Raw genomic sequence first — 15,167 nt, 5'->3', positions numbered from 1 at the left:
AGGTAAATGTAAAAGTACATCTTGAACCCAAGTGACAATATTTCGATCCAGAATGGTGAAAAAAATGTAAGATGTTAACTGGCATCCGGCCGCTGTGGCCGAGTGGTTCTAGGCACTTCAGTCCGGAACCGCGCGACTGCTACGGTCGCAAGTCGAATCCTGCCTCGGGCATGGATGTGTGTGATGTCCTTAGATTGGTTAATGACTGATGACCTCAGATGTTAAGTTCCATAGTGCTCAGAACCATTTCTAAAGTGGTAAACAAAGAATCGACAAATTCTTTGAGACGATTTTTCTTTAAAATAATACAAATAACTGGTTATTTGTACACATTAAAACTGCTGCGTAGTAGGTACGTATGTGATGAAATAGGATGAAATGAGAAAGAATGAAACTCGGTAAATATTGCTGTCTTACTCACTGTTTGTAGACAGTTCCTATAAAATGTTCAACTTCACAGTTCAAGTGTACAAGTTCTTCTCACTGAGCTTGTGCCAAGAATACGTTTTTAGGCGTTGCAGGAACCCCCTTAACACATGTACCAGTACTGTTGATTCTATAAAACAACCTTTTGTTCCTGATATATTCCAGTAGTTTGCCTTAACTAAAATAAAAAGATGTTGTCGTTTGTTCAATAACGTCATTCTCTCTAACGATCTGTAGATAACGATACATATTACGTTTCTGTCTATGTTCCGCTCACAGCATTTAGCATAATGATGTTCATGTGTTCTTTAGAGACTAAACATATACGGTCATTTACCCCTCCCACCTCCCTTCCTACCGGGCGGTATTTGTGCACCTCATTTGTCCGCGTCTAGAGTAAATCACATGTCCAAGGTTAACAGGGTTTTCTAAATATCTGCGTAGTGTTTATTTGAGACGAGATTGCGGGAAACCGCCTAAAAATCACATCTCTGCTGGTAGGCGTACCAGCTGTCGTGGTTAGTTCGCGACGCTATTCAGATGTTAGGCAAGTTCGTCTCTACCCGCTCCGGAAACGGGTCTTTAACGCACCTGCCTATTCAAACTGGTAGCCATTTCCAGTAGAGAAAAGTTTCAGAGAAATATGTGGTAACCGTCATTCGCCTATATTTACAAATATGTAGCTTCCTAGATATGTTTCCCTTCTAATGATTTCACATTCTTAAAATAACGCTCACGGCAGTGTAGAAAATCGATTAGCAATACACGAAACAGTGGAAGTAAAACGCTAATGCCGTATTTTGCATCCATCAAGATGTCTCAGCGCTCTTGTAATATCCCTTAAGACGTCGGCACACATGGAAAAATATCTTCGTCACTTGAAAGCTAAAGAGAAATTTAGTTACTTGTTCCTAACTGAAGTTTCTTTTTGAACAACTAATTGCATCTTGCGGCTGAAATTGTTATTTCGTTATCCAGACAGGTTTTTTCTTTGTTGTATCAGGCGTCCTAATTCTGGTTTCCAGTTAATCAGCGGCTGCTTTTGCTCATGAGCTGTCCCATGAGACGCTATCTAAAATCACTAAATATGAGTAAAAACCATGACAGTGTTGGAAACACATCGAATCGGACAGGCTATAAAGGCCCAACGGCACCGACCGGCCTCCATGTCATCCTCATCCAAAGGCTTCACTGGAATGTTAAACACTAATGAAATAAATTTGATCTGTTGCATAGAAACGTCCACCTTCGCTAAAACTGGTGACTCAACAAAAAACCTACCGTAACGACTCAACAACGTGAAAGGCATTTGGATAATGAAATCAAAAAAAATTGAGTTCTTTGAATTCTGTGAATAACTATTCAAGTAGGAAAAAAATCCGCAGCAAATCAGTAATATTAAGTGTAACGTAGATGGTCCTGCATATACAGGAACATTTTGTAAAGGAAAAAATCCCAATTACAGTGGAATTCGCGATCGGTGCTTGACATAACATGCTAATAAACATGAATACCAAGTTCTTGCCGCGGTGCTACAGGGTTTTTCTATGTATTCACTAATCCGTTTCCGGCTTCTTGCGCTATCGTCAGGTGGTGACCGTTGCAATCATAGATAGATTAACATGCTGCTGATTTAGTTCTTAGATTATGCATAATATAGAGCAAATCGAAACAGTGACTCTGATGTTAGGTATAGGTTTCAGATCTGTGACAGTTACGTTGCCTGAGAATGCGAGTTGTTGAGTACTGCGCAAGGCAGATTCAATCTATGTTGAGAATCTTTTAACGGGAAACCATGCATAAAAGTAACAGTGTCACATTCTCTGTTCGTCAAAAACAGGTAGGAACCTGACTGCTGTAAAATAACAGAAATCCAGTCGCTTATGGCGAAGAATACGAGATTAATTTTAAGTGAACAGACGCAGTTCCATTTTTCCTCGGTGTTTTATTAGCGTCCGTCAATACCCACGTAAGAAAACTGGATAATTACAACAGGCAGTTCATATTTTCCTCAAAATGCAACGAAAAGTCGCAACTTCAGTTTCACCTAATGCCTTCGTCAGTTCCACGTGCCTTTTGTTGTAATAGTGAGTTTTTATCCGATGACCGCCAGGAAACCGAAAATCGGTTGGAGCCTAAACAAAAATATTTGCGAGCTCTCAAAAATATATTATTTTTTGTTTGTATTAAATAACTCTTTTGCACAGTGAATCATATTTTCGCATTGCAAATGTGGAAACGCTTAAGAATGCCGTAACTTGTTTCGCTTGTTATCATTATCTTTTTATAAAAGACCCGACTCGGTTGTTAAATAAGAGAGAAATCACAATGTTTTTCAATATTCGATTAAAATGTGCACCAGAAGCTATTTTCAGCCTGGCATTAGGTCCTTATCGCAAAAATGCTATGCAGAAAATGGTAAAATTATGTTATGTACAATTTATACATATGTAAATAAGAAGTAGAAATAACGATACACGCCACTTACAATGCTTCAGAAGTAAGGAAAATAGTGATCACGACAGACCGTTAAAAGCTTTTTATTTTGTTGCAGACGCGGTCGTCACATAGCCTACAGTGAAGGTAATGATAATTCTATTAGCGATCTATTTCTTCTGTGCCGCCTCTGAAAGGACGGGGTGAGTTTTTTAATCTGTAAAATTTTATCTAACAAATTACAGAATCTCAACCTGTTACATCACAATAACACGAAACAAAAGTCAGTTAAAAATAATTGTGTACGTTGAAACATAAGTAAACGACAGTATGGAAATGTCGGTGTACTTCTTGGGTAGCTTGTTTGTACGTGATGCATATCAAGGAGGCACACCATTACTTTTTTCCCCTGTCAACGTTCTTTTAATCTTAACCACAAATAAATCTCGGATATTATTTGAATTTTAGGCCGTTACTCATTCACCCAGTTTATTACATTGTTTGTAATCCTGTTTCGACAGTCTTTGTTTGTCTTGTTTGAAACGGGATGCGTAGGGTGATTTAGCCTTGAGGGGACGACAGATGATACACGCTAAACGATGACCTTGTTTTACCTTTTTATCATCTTTTGTAGAATCTATTTCTACAGATGGTACGCTGCCAGAAATCGGTGTCACACATTAGGAGTTTACCCCTCGCGGATCACGTCTGTACGCTAGCGTCATTTTACCGTGATTTGCTAATAATTCGAAGCGGGTTATAAAACCAGTCGTGTACCTGATGCTAAAAAAATAATCTGAAAAAACTGCGTTTACAAGACGGACATTGTATTCCCATTAGGCAGTCTGGCCATCCTGTAATTACATTAAGACCGTATTTGGGGTCTCTAGACCCGTTAGTCGGAGACGATTTTCCAGCACCGCTTGATGTTAGCCACATCAGCACTACAGTACGGCTTTTGGAAATTATAGTTTCCAGATTTCCTATTCCACAATCTATTTTCTCGCCCTTGTGAACTCTCGACCGTTTTTGAAACTTTGTAGCGTTGTCAGGTTACGTCTCGATTTTTAACGAAAATCTCTGCTGATCTGTACAGAGAGAGTTTTTTGTGCAAAGAAAAAGGAGAAGAATTATCAGAGTGAAGTGCTGTGCTAGTGGAAATGTCGTAAGACTGAGAGCAGACGATCAGATTTAATACCAGCAAAGCAAGCGCACATGTAGACTAGTATCTGCAAAGCTCTTGAGCACCAGTTTAGGCGATTGATCCTCCATACAAAGTCAGAAAGTGCCAGAACTGTTTCCGACTTCAAAGTTCAGCGTCCAGTATGTGAATTAATATGGCATACACGTAAATATATATGCGCGGTGTTTGGCTGTTACTGATACTAACGGAAAGTGCGGTTGTAGGACAATGGAACAAGCAAATAATTCCAATAAAAATAGGTCCGGCATCCAATGGTTTCGGCGATACGACGCGTGCACAAAAATTACTGTAATACCAATGCTACAACAGTGTTAGTGACTATTTCCAACCACGGAAAATGTCATACCTTACTAAGTGCTGGACTGGCCTTCCTGGAGTGTATCATCATTTCTGAACTGACTTTGCTGGAGTACTAGTATATAGTGCTTTGACGGTGTGTGTACCGTTCGAGGCTCGCCCAACACCACGTCATTCCAGGTCTGTAAAATAACAGAAATCCAGTCGCTTATGGCAAAGAATATGAGATTAACATTAAGTGAAAAAACTCAATTCCTTTTTTTCTCTCATGTTAAATTAGCGTCCATCAACGCCCACAGAAGAGAACTGGGTAATTGCAACAGGCAGTTCATATCCCCCAAAAGTCTGCTTAAGAAATTTCTCACACAAATATTAAGTGATGCAAGTATACATATTTTTCACACCTACTACGTATCGCTCCCGTAGTGATCGTGGAAACAAAAACAGATCAAGTTAAGCAGTCATTCTACCCGCTGCTCAATACGTCATTGGGTCAGAAAGAAACTATAGCGTCTGTCAACAGGCCACGTACGCTCTGCCATGTACTTCACAATGGTCTACAGATAATGTATGTACATGTATATATAGATTCAACGTTTATTAGTACTACACAGTTTGTGATTTAAGAATTGGAGGAACAGAAAAAATTTGAAAGCAATTGAAATATTACGGTATTCAACATGATCTATGAACACTGTTACGAAAAACTACAGTTTTTTAATAGAAGGAAAGAGGGCAAGAAGGTGACATTCACGTTCACGCAAAAATCATTACTTTAATTTCGAATTTCTAAAATAACATGTTGTGGGTCTAGCTATAGGCAAACACGTTTGTTAGGAAAATCCGAGATAGCAAGAAGGATATAATATCCAAGAAAAATTAATTTACATTTAATTCAAATACAACATTTTTCCCAACCAATCTTCGTTAAAATTAAACTTGCATGTGCTCTCACAGTCCAACTGGTTTGCGCCTACATTGCATTCTACTCAACCTACTTTTAACGTTAACTCCAGTCTGCCAGAAAACGTTCAAGCATTCTTTTCAGTTTTTTAGCCGTTTTGTCTACAGAAATGCGACACCCGTCGACGGAGCGTTAATGGAAATTTGACGAGAGTAAAGGACTGTACTGACAACTACTACAAACCATTTTTAGACACAAAAAATGCAAAATATTAAACACTGGCCATTATCGTATATCATTCAATCGTGAGGCCAGCCTCTGACAAGATCGTATTTACCTTTTTATTTCGTGTTCGTCAGCCGTATCTTGTAGTTCTTTGCAATTTCAAAAAACAAAAAAACAAAAAGGATAATGTCCTGACAACATGTTACAACTTAAATTTTTTACCTTCGTCGAATTTTTGTTGACGAGTCTAGCCATGGATATTCTTTTCGTCACATTTCCACGTGAATACAGACACCATTAAGTCGCTTACAAGAAGAATTATATATGATTACTGCGATGTTAATCGTATCCTACAATAAACAACAATGTCAATTGTCGACCGTTAGCGATTGACGGTTGTAGTTGCTTCGTTCTCTGTTGTCACAACTTTTCAAATTTCTTAGTACTGTTTCGTAATACATAGACGGCATTAGTAAAGTTACTTTGACAGTTCACTGAGACTATTGTTAAAGTAAGCCAAATTCATACATGAATCCATTTTCTAATTGTGAATAAGTAATGCGATGCACCGTACCTTGATTCTCACGAACGCGCTAAATTGGCGGAAATGTGTGCAATACTGGATTTCACCGCCTCGTACAAGGTTCACACGGAATAATTTTCCAAGCCTTAAATTAGGGAAATCCTTAGGTACATAAGACGGTTAGCTACAGTTCCAGCTCTATTCGACCCTGACGCATGTCTTATATTACTTTCCAAGCCAAAAGGTCAAATAAGATGGTGTTTTTCAATTTTTTGATAAAATAACATGCGAGAAACACATAAGAAGATGGTAATAAGAAAATAGCAATTTTTACCTTTGCTGAAGACTTAATAAAGAATGGACGAGGGCCATCTAACTTGCAACACTCTTGGAGATTGTTGGAATATACTCTTAAAACATAAAACCTCCAACATCATGGGAAAACTTCCACCCATAAAGAGCCCTCACAGCGAATAAAAAAGTAGGCCAATAAATGAGCAATCAATATAACTAACAACTTACTCTTCATATTAAGCACTAAAATAGTAACAAACAACAAGATATAATATCCAGACTAGAAATTAATTTATTGAACCACCGCAGACATTATATATTACCAGTTTTCCAGAGTAATTCTCACCACACACATGCGTACAGAACAAGCAAACATCTAACTGCACGCGGATACCAAAACACAGACAAAAGATGAATGGATATCACTCAGCGACAGTTGGGTAATACCATGTATGTACAAAGACACAGTACCGACACATGGTGATCGACTGAATGTGAAGTGTTTAATTCAAATGTATGAATATGCGAAAATCAGAAATACTAATGTACACAGGCCAACTAACATGTAAACATACCCAAGGGAAACACTTCTACTTTGATCGTCTTTCAATATGTTGTATCGTTCAGCAAAATAAGAGAGAGACGTTTTTCTTGGACATGCCAATACGGCTGTTAAGGATGCGAGACACCCCCTTGAAAAAGAAATTAAGTTTAATATTTATGAGTAAGTACCTTTGAAACGGTAACAGATATAAAAAAGAACTTAAAAGTTCTATGGTTTTCAATGAACGTTACTACGGTGCAACCAGATTTGTCGAAGAAGCCTTTTATTTTCGAAATCGTCGCTATTTTCTTTTCTATTTCGACATTTTATTAATATCTGAACGCATAGCGTCGCTAATGCAGAATTCAGTCACAAATGATGAAGTGATACTCCAGAGGCGTGTTCGCTAGAAATAAGCTACAAATGTGTCTGCAAGCGCCCCCGATATGTGTCCGCTTCAATGCAGATTGCGATATTGGGTTGTTCAATACATGTTCCCAGATAAACGCATCCTAAAAGTATATACAGTCGGCCAGGGTGGCCGAGCGGTTCTAGGCGCTACAGTCTGGAACCGCGCGAGCGCTCCGGTCTTAGTTTCGAATCCTGCCTCGGGCATGGATGTGTGTGATGTCCTTAGGTTAGTTAGGTTTAAGTATTTCTAAGTTCTAGGGGACTGATAACCTCAGAAGTTAATTCCTATAGTGCTCAGAGCCATTTGAACCAATTTATATACAGGGTGTACCATAATTAATGGCGTAAACGCAGACAGTTGAAAGTACACGATACTAGAAGCAAAAAAGTCTCAGCAAACACAGGGTCGCAAATGCATATCTTAAGAGGTACGAGCAGTTTTTCATCTTCGATACTGTGAAACAAATCTTTTCTACTGCAACCTTTTTGCTTTCCATATTTTGGGAAGTGAAAATATGGGTTAAAATACGAAAAAAAGTCCAGTAAACATATGCTCTAAAATGCATTCCTGAAGAGCTGTGCGCAATTGCTCATCTTCGCCACTTGGAAACACAACTCTTTCAATGAAGAATTGCTCGTAACGTTTAAGGTATGCACTTTAGAGCAAATGTTTACTGGACATTATTTCTTGTTTCGGTCCATACTATTACTTCGCAAAGTGTGGAAAGCAAAGAGCTTACAGTAGAAGAGATTTACTTCACAGTATCGAAGATGAACAAATTTCTCGCAACTCTTAAGGTATGTTTTTTATTTTTTTATGGGACTTAACTTTTTTGCTTCTAATACTTTCCACTGTGTTCGGTTACGCTATTAATTATGATACACCCTGTTTAACATACCTTGTGTAGTATTTGTTCTTTCTTCAGGCGCGCGTACGGCAATACAGAGATATTTGTAGGTTACTTCTGAAAACGAAAAATAAAATTGTGGGAGAAGTTAAGGATTTCCAAGGCAATGTTTTTTCTGATAAATCTGAGCGCACCGTTGTAACGCACATTAAAACCGTAAACCTTGAATTCTAAGTTTTTTTGTTTCATCTGTTACCGTTTCAACGGCATTCATTCAGAAATGTTAAACTCAGTTTTTTTTCATCGAGGTGTTTGACCCCTCTTAACGGTCGCATTGGCACGTAAAATAATTTGCTTCTCTTATTTTGCAATACACTACAAGATATTCTAAGTCGAACAACGAAGTGTATCCCTCGGGTAGGTTTACTTCTAAGTACAAGTGCAGAACAATACATATGAAATAATAAGAGTACAAAATCGACAGTAGAACTAAATAGTAATTTAAAATGCTTTTTTATTCCAGTCTCTGATGACAAATTAATTCTTTAGACGATGACCGGTTTCAGTCTGTTACGATTATCTTCAGATCTTTTTTACCCCATTACAGACTGAAACCGGTCATCGTCTAAAGACTTATTTTGTGATCAGAGACTGGAATAAAAAAAAGCATTGGATCACTGTTTGTACACGCGATTCTGTCGCGCATTTGGTGTAAATAGTAATTTAACCTTATGAAACTTGCACTCCAAAATGTTATTTACGAAACAATAAGAGAATATCAAAAAATGGAATACATCAATTTATCCGCACTAATTATGTAACAATTGCTGCACACGTCAAACAAACATGTTTTGCAGACCACTGAAGATTAGTTTATTATTTTAAAGAAAGTGAAAAGAGTATGGCGGAAAACATACAATCTTTTATCTGCGCAGAGCGACGGACAGCATGCGCAAGAACAACGGAGAACGATTAAATAATAATTTCTCTCCTGCCGTCTGATAACACGAAAGGAAAGGAGAGCGCATTCTGTCCGTCTAGTGACTACTTGGGAGGCGGCGCCGCGGCAGCAGGCAGCGCGCCGGTGCGGCCATGTCGGCTGCGCCCACGCGGGCAGACCCCCGCCACCTGCCGGCATGGCGGCCGCGCCGCCTCCGCTGCCATTGGCTGGTTCCCGGCCGCTCGCCGACCTGCGTCGCGGCCCGTCTTCCATCTTAGCGACCACACTGCGCGCTCCGTACGCGCTGCACCGCTCTCGCTAATCTACAACTACACACAAATACCGTAACTCCTACCTACCATTACGAGTCGACACCGCCTGGACAGTACTATTAATTAAGAAACGTGTATATGCGTCTATTTGGTGCTCGTGGCAATCCCTGTTCTTCCAGCTAAAAAATCTCATAGTTTATATACTCAGGAATTACATTTTAAGCGGAAAAATTTAAGATATGACAACGAAGTCTTTCGCGACGCCACTTATATATAAAATATTTTCGATTTTGTTGCCGCGTTAATTCTTGAGAAAATCTCGAGCTTTCGACGATATCCTCCGTCGTCATCGTCATGAGCAACTGACTGTGAAGGCGATGGAGGATATCGTCGAAAGCTTGAGATTTTCTCAAGAACTGAAGCTGCAAGAAAACCGAGAATGTTTTATATACGGAAAAATTTAATTTGCCCATCCGAAAATAGACGCCGATAAATGTTCGTTAATTATACCGTTAATATTTCGAGAACAAAGAAAGAAGCAACTCTTGAAAAATCAAGTTTGCCAAGATCGCTAGCATTACTTTTTACTACTGTTACCGATTTCGTTATATCTACGTGTTACTGAATTTGAAAGTTACAAAAACAAATATCTGAAGCGAAGGTTGGTCAGCGCACACTACTCCAAAATTACGACGTTCCTTGTAACATAATTTTTACACCACTAGAAGTAACCTGCTGTTCTTGCGCCAAATTGTGATAAAAATGGCAGGGAACACTAGCATGTGACGAATAAAATATCTCACAATTAAAACATACAACATGTTTAACTGATATGCTAGCCATACACTAAGCACTTGACACAGACTTAGCTAGTATAATATTTCGCAGAGAAGTAAATATACAGTTGTTCATATAGAGGTGTTCGATAATCGATAGATTTCGATATATGTGCCAAACTGCAATTATGTTTTCTCTCCACTCTCATTATCATTATTTTTAACATTTTAAATGGCAGGTTTAAAATAATTTATTTTGAAAATATGTCCTTCACATGTAAAGTTATAATAACTGCCGTTCGAAGGCACTTTTAAAAAACAAGTTTGCAGTTAACATAGTTCAGATTATTCATCAACAATGAGCCATATCAAAAGCGCTGACACAGAAAGGTCATGAAGGTAACTATATGGAATATAATATAGCCTACAGTCCTGGACCATACAAAATCACCCCATGAAATACTATTAGGTTCACATAATTTTATTGTTCGCGCCACGTAAAATGAACTACCCTAACTCATATGCGCGGCTGATGCTGTGCTCCTGCTCGACGTACAGCGCATTCATTCAAGAGTCATGGTTCAATTTGTCAGTGTAACCGCACAGCGGATTATTGCAAAATATTATTGAGCTCGTAGTATAGTTCCCGAGATTAATGTGAGAGCCTATGCACTCATTCTGAAATGTACACAGTGTTTATAGAAAGTGGATACGTTTGTGCCACCTTAACTTTGGATGTTTGTTTCTGCAATTCCAGATTCTATGAGGACAGAGTAGATCCGTCGGAACGAGTAACATAATGGAAAGGTTTCACCAGCGGTATTCGCAAACTTGATTTTCCAATGTAACATTCGATGATCCCCAACGGTTGATGTAATATCAAATATATAAAAGAAAGATGATTAGTTCCAAAAATGTTCGGCCAGTCAGTGAACGTAGGATTCGTTAATTGAGGAGCAACAAGGAGATGTATGAAAAAGCTAAGTTTATAAGAGACGCAATTAGAAAGCTTTGAATGACTGCTAAGGCTACTTAAAAACATTTCATAAAAAGTCAGACAAAAAATATTCTACTTTTGCTACAAAAATCCTAAAACCCAAATGTAATACAAGCTGAGGAAGATCTACCGGACTTAAGAATAACAAATACATAGTAACAAGCACGAATTGAGAGAAAAGGCTCAAAAGTCAAGTGTTTCCAGAAGAAAACACAAAAGAAAAGGACAGAGACCAGGAATGCAGAAGTTTAGGAATGCCAAAAATAGAAAAATACTATGATCTTCTCAGTCAGCTGTTTCAGATGGTTCTTAGTTGGTCAGATTCAAATAATAATAATAAATATTGTAGCCATTCTGCGTCAGTTGCTACTTTAGTCATGTTTATCGTGTAAACAAACATATTCTGTATTTCTCAGCTGAATGTTTATTTTGTTTCTAACCAAACATATTTTAGTTATTCATACTCGGCATTGTCAGTTATCTACAATATAAGGAAAATTACGTAGTTAAACACATTCTTAAGGGACATGTAGTGTTTCTGTGTTGTTTCCTTGACAACATACGGTAGATATATAGAAACAACAGAATAATGAGAGGAAGTGATAAAGCAGAAGCAAGTAAGATAATTGGAACAATTAGTTAATCTAAAACTACTCCCACGAAACATTATAGATCAGCTAACAAAATACTAAGAAACGATTTTGTTTACAGACTACTCATTTTTGCCTAGTAGGAGAATAGGCGAAACATAGTTCATTAGAAACCAAATAAACGTAGGGTCTATAGCTACAAAAGGCGAAAGTTTTCTTATCTTCATGGTAAACTTCTTAATGAACATTTTTCTGGAAGTGAAATGAGTCGATTAAGGCGAAACACTTATTTTATCTCGTGAACGGTTCAAAATCGCGATTACGATAGTAGCCAGAGCGGCATGTCAATATGTCGCATGGTTAAAATTTCCAACTCTTCTGTTAACCTGGTCACTAAAAAGGATTACATATTTTTATGGAACGATGTAGGCCACTTCTTTACATGTAGGCCTATTTAATATAGGTCTTTAAATTCCTTCTCTGCAGCTACCAGGAAATGTGTATTTATATCACAATATGCGTTTCGTTATATTTATAATCAGTGGAGTGCAATGAAACATATTTACAACTTCGGATTACTTTCTAGGTCTAAAACATTCGCTACCGGTATGAAGGTTGTTAAGGAGTGAATTTTTGATGGCGGAATTTTATGTCCTATCTACTATTTTTTATAACGAACTGTATTTAAACCGAGAAAGCAAACCAGTGTTGTAAATGTGTTTCATTGCAGACAGCTGAAGATGCTTCATATCAGTTACACGAGCTACGTTTGTCAATAGCTTGTAATACGTTTTTTCTATTAATTACGCGGACGGAATTTGAATATCTCAAATCATTACAAAGCAACTTCGGACACTGGGACCACACAGACAAAGGGCAGTTCTGTAATACTTGTTGATAATGTAGTAGACAGTTTTTTTAAAAAAATAATTTTCGGTAAATATGTTAAAAGTTTAAGGCAAGCCGTTTAAACACCATCACACGGCAAGAACTTGCTCTCCTAAAACAAGTATTTCGCTTCGCCCTTACATTACTAGCGATCCACTTCGCTGGAGTAGCACTAATTACCTACGGCAGACAACTTGTTTGTTTTATGAACTAAAATTTGTAATATGTATATATAAGTGATTTTCAAACCGGAACGCGAATTTTGTAATTGTACATGTTTATTAGTCTGATGTGGATAATTTTTTCTTTGTTGTAGTGTCTGTACAACGTTAGCCGTAAAGATATTTAGTGTTTTTTCAATGTCAATAACGTCAATTGTATTTTGTTAGTATCGGCGATAGTTTATTTCGCTTAAGGCAATTTGTACTACATTTTGCTATTAGAAAGGTGGGGAGTGCAGTAAAGCTTCAGAAATTTTAAATACTGTTTTTTGGTGAGTGCGCTTGATTGAAACATGAGTTCAAAAACTCGCCAAATGCGGTAAAATGTTACTGCTATTTCGGCTATGTTCTTCGATTTTAACTTCAGAGTGAACCGTAAGCTCATGTCACAAGGCTGAGCAATCACTACCGAATACTTCTCAGAATGTCAACGTCGTTTGTGTGGAAAAAATCCGGAAAATGTCGCCCAAATCTCCGGCACCACGAGAATTCACCTGCATATACTTCACTGATGATTTGTGATATTTTTTATGATCCTCTAGCCTGCACATTCGTTAGACGTGGCCTTTTTTCTGGTACTAAAAAAACGTGAAGGGCCATTTGCTTAACAAGCATAAAATAGGTTTAAAATGCGCCGCTGAGAGACCTTAAAACTCTTCCAAAGATCTAATACCAGAATTGTTTCAAGATTTGCAGAACACGCTGACATTATTGTATAGTATGTAATGTAAATGACTTTGATGTGCAAGAAAAAATAAAATTCTTTCCAAAAACAAAAATTACAGATATTTTTGTAGTACATATCGTATAGCCCGTTATGGCATTTTTTGCATGAAAGAATAAGAATTTAACGATTCACAAATAAACACCAATAAGTGCTCGTTTCTTAATACGGCTTTTCAAACTGAATGAGTGTCCATATGACAAAACATTTTATTAATTTTTTCGACGGTCCACTGTATCGTAACTGAAGATGGCTGTAAATGGTTGTATGCAACGGGGCACGATATTTTGTTGCATGAGTAACACTTATCAACTACTGTATCAACCGAGGTATAGAAGCCAAGGCATTTATAATATTATAATATACTTTCTTATTGGATTCGAAAACTGTGGAAAAATCTAGTGCAGTAATTCAACATTTGTAAATTCAGAGTGGAAATTTTTCACAAAATTTTCTCAAAAATGTATGTAAACTGACAGGGAAGGCAGCCGAAACATAGCTTAGTGAGACTCTCGTGCCATGCTTCGTAGTTCCATGCAACAAAAATATAAACCTACGCTTCTGAGATTAAACATAATTCCTCTTGGCTCTATTTTATACGGCATGTTAGTGTCATAGCTTCTAGTGCTTTAAATCGAACTACATGCTAACTTGCCGCGTAGGAAGAATATTTCAGCTGTGTAAGGGAGCCCTAAAGACCTTGAATATTTATTGCGTAATAATGGGTATTGCGCAGTAATATTGACAGTCTGGAAGCTGTATTGACAGTTTGTGTAATATATTGATGGAGACCGCAGAGGTTTAAAAATGTGAAGATCGCTCAAGTATAGTATTGCCCAATAAACGGTAGTTCCTTCCGAGACCGAGCGAAATTAAATTCAATCCACATGAATTTCTGCAAAGAAGTGAAGAAAGAAGGTGAAGAAAGTAGGTGAAGGAAGATCAGCGAATGTGCTGGAGGATGAATATCAAAGCATCTAGCCGTACTTTGAGAAATAAAATACCTGACTGTATAACAAACGGCAGATACTCAGTTGCCCACAAAAACAAAGGAAACTGAGGCTCATGGTGTCACGACATAAAACAGAATTTTTTTTTTCATTTGTAGCAATTTTCAGAATTGGCTCGTAAGATCAGGTTAACTATCCAGAGAGCAAACGTGTTTGTTTTGCTTGTAATATCTTATACACCAAAGACTTAATTTCATCTAAGCTTTCAGTCAGTAATCAGTAAATTATCATTTTATTTCGTTAGCAACAGTTGTCATTCTAGAAAAATATATAGATATATTTACTGTCAAAAACAGTCTTGATCAGAATTTATTTATTACGGCGACCGGTTTCGACCACTACTGTGGCCATCTTCAGACGAATGAGTAAGAACCTCCTCCTGCTGGAGAATATATAGAAAACAGCACGCGTACTTGATAAATTACAGTTCACTTCTTTAATTTGTTAAGAAGTTGTTGTTTACGAATCTCTGCTGCAATGAATGAGCCCCCGCTCGATTGAAATGTTTGCTGTAAGCTCTTTAGACCTCCGTTATGCATAATTTCTGCTTGTGTTTAACCACGCAAACAATTCGGTCGCAATATATGCCACTTGTAGGTCATCGGACGCCGATACGTTCCGCATGAAGACAAGACTG

The 15,167-nt window shown here is 37.7% G+C and overlaps 1 long non-coding RNA gene across 1 annotated transcript in view; it reads left to right on the top strand.

Annotated features, from left to right (window-relative positions):
• The window catches only part of LOC126293363 (uncharacterized), a 1,719,051-nt gene that overhangs the window by 1,424,898 nt on the left and 278,986 nt on the right, over positions 1-15,167 (top strand). Inside the window, exon 6 of the long non-coding RNA XR_007552282.1 lies at positions 2,981-3,009. This is a non-coding gene — a long non-coding RNA (uncharacterized LOC126293363). The remainder of the gene's footprint in view (positions 1-2,980; positions 3,010-15,167) is intronic.

The sequence above is a fragment of the Schistocerca gregaria genome, chromosome 10 (genome assembly GCF_023897955.1).
Source record: "Schistocerca gregaria isolate iqSchGreg1 chromosome 10, iqSchGreg1.2, whole genome shotgun sequence".
NCBI lineage: Eukaryota > Metazoa > Arthropoda > Insecta > Orthoptera > Acrididae > Schistocerca > Schistocerca gregaria.
This window is presented reverse-complemented; position numbering and strand designations above follow the sequence as displayed.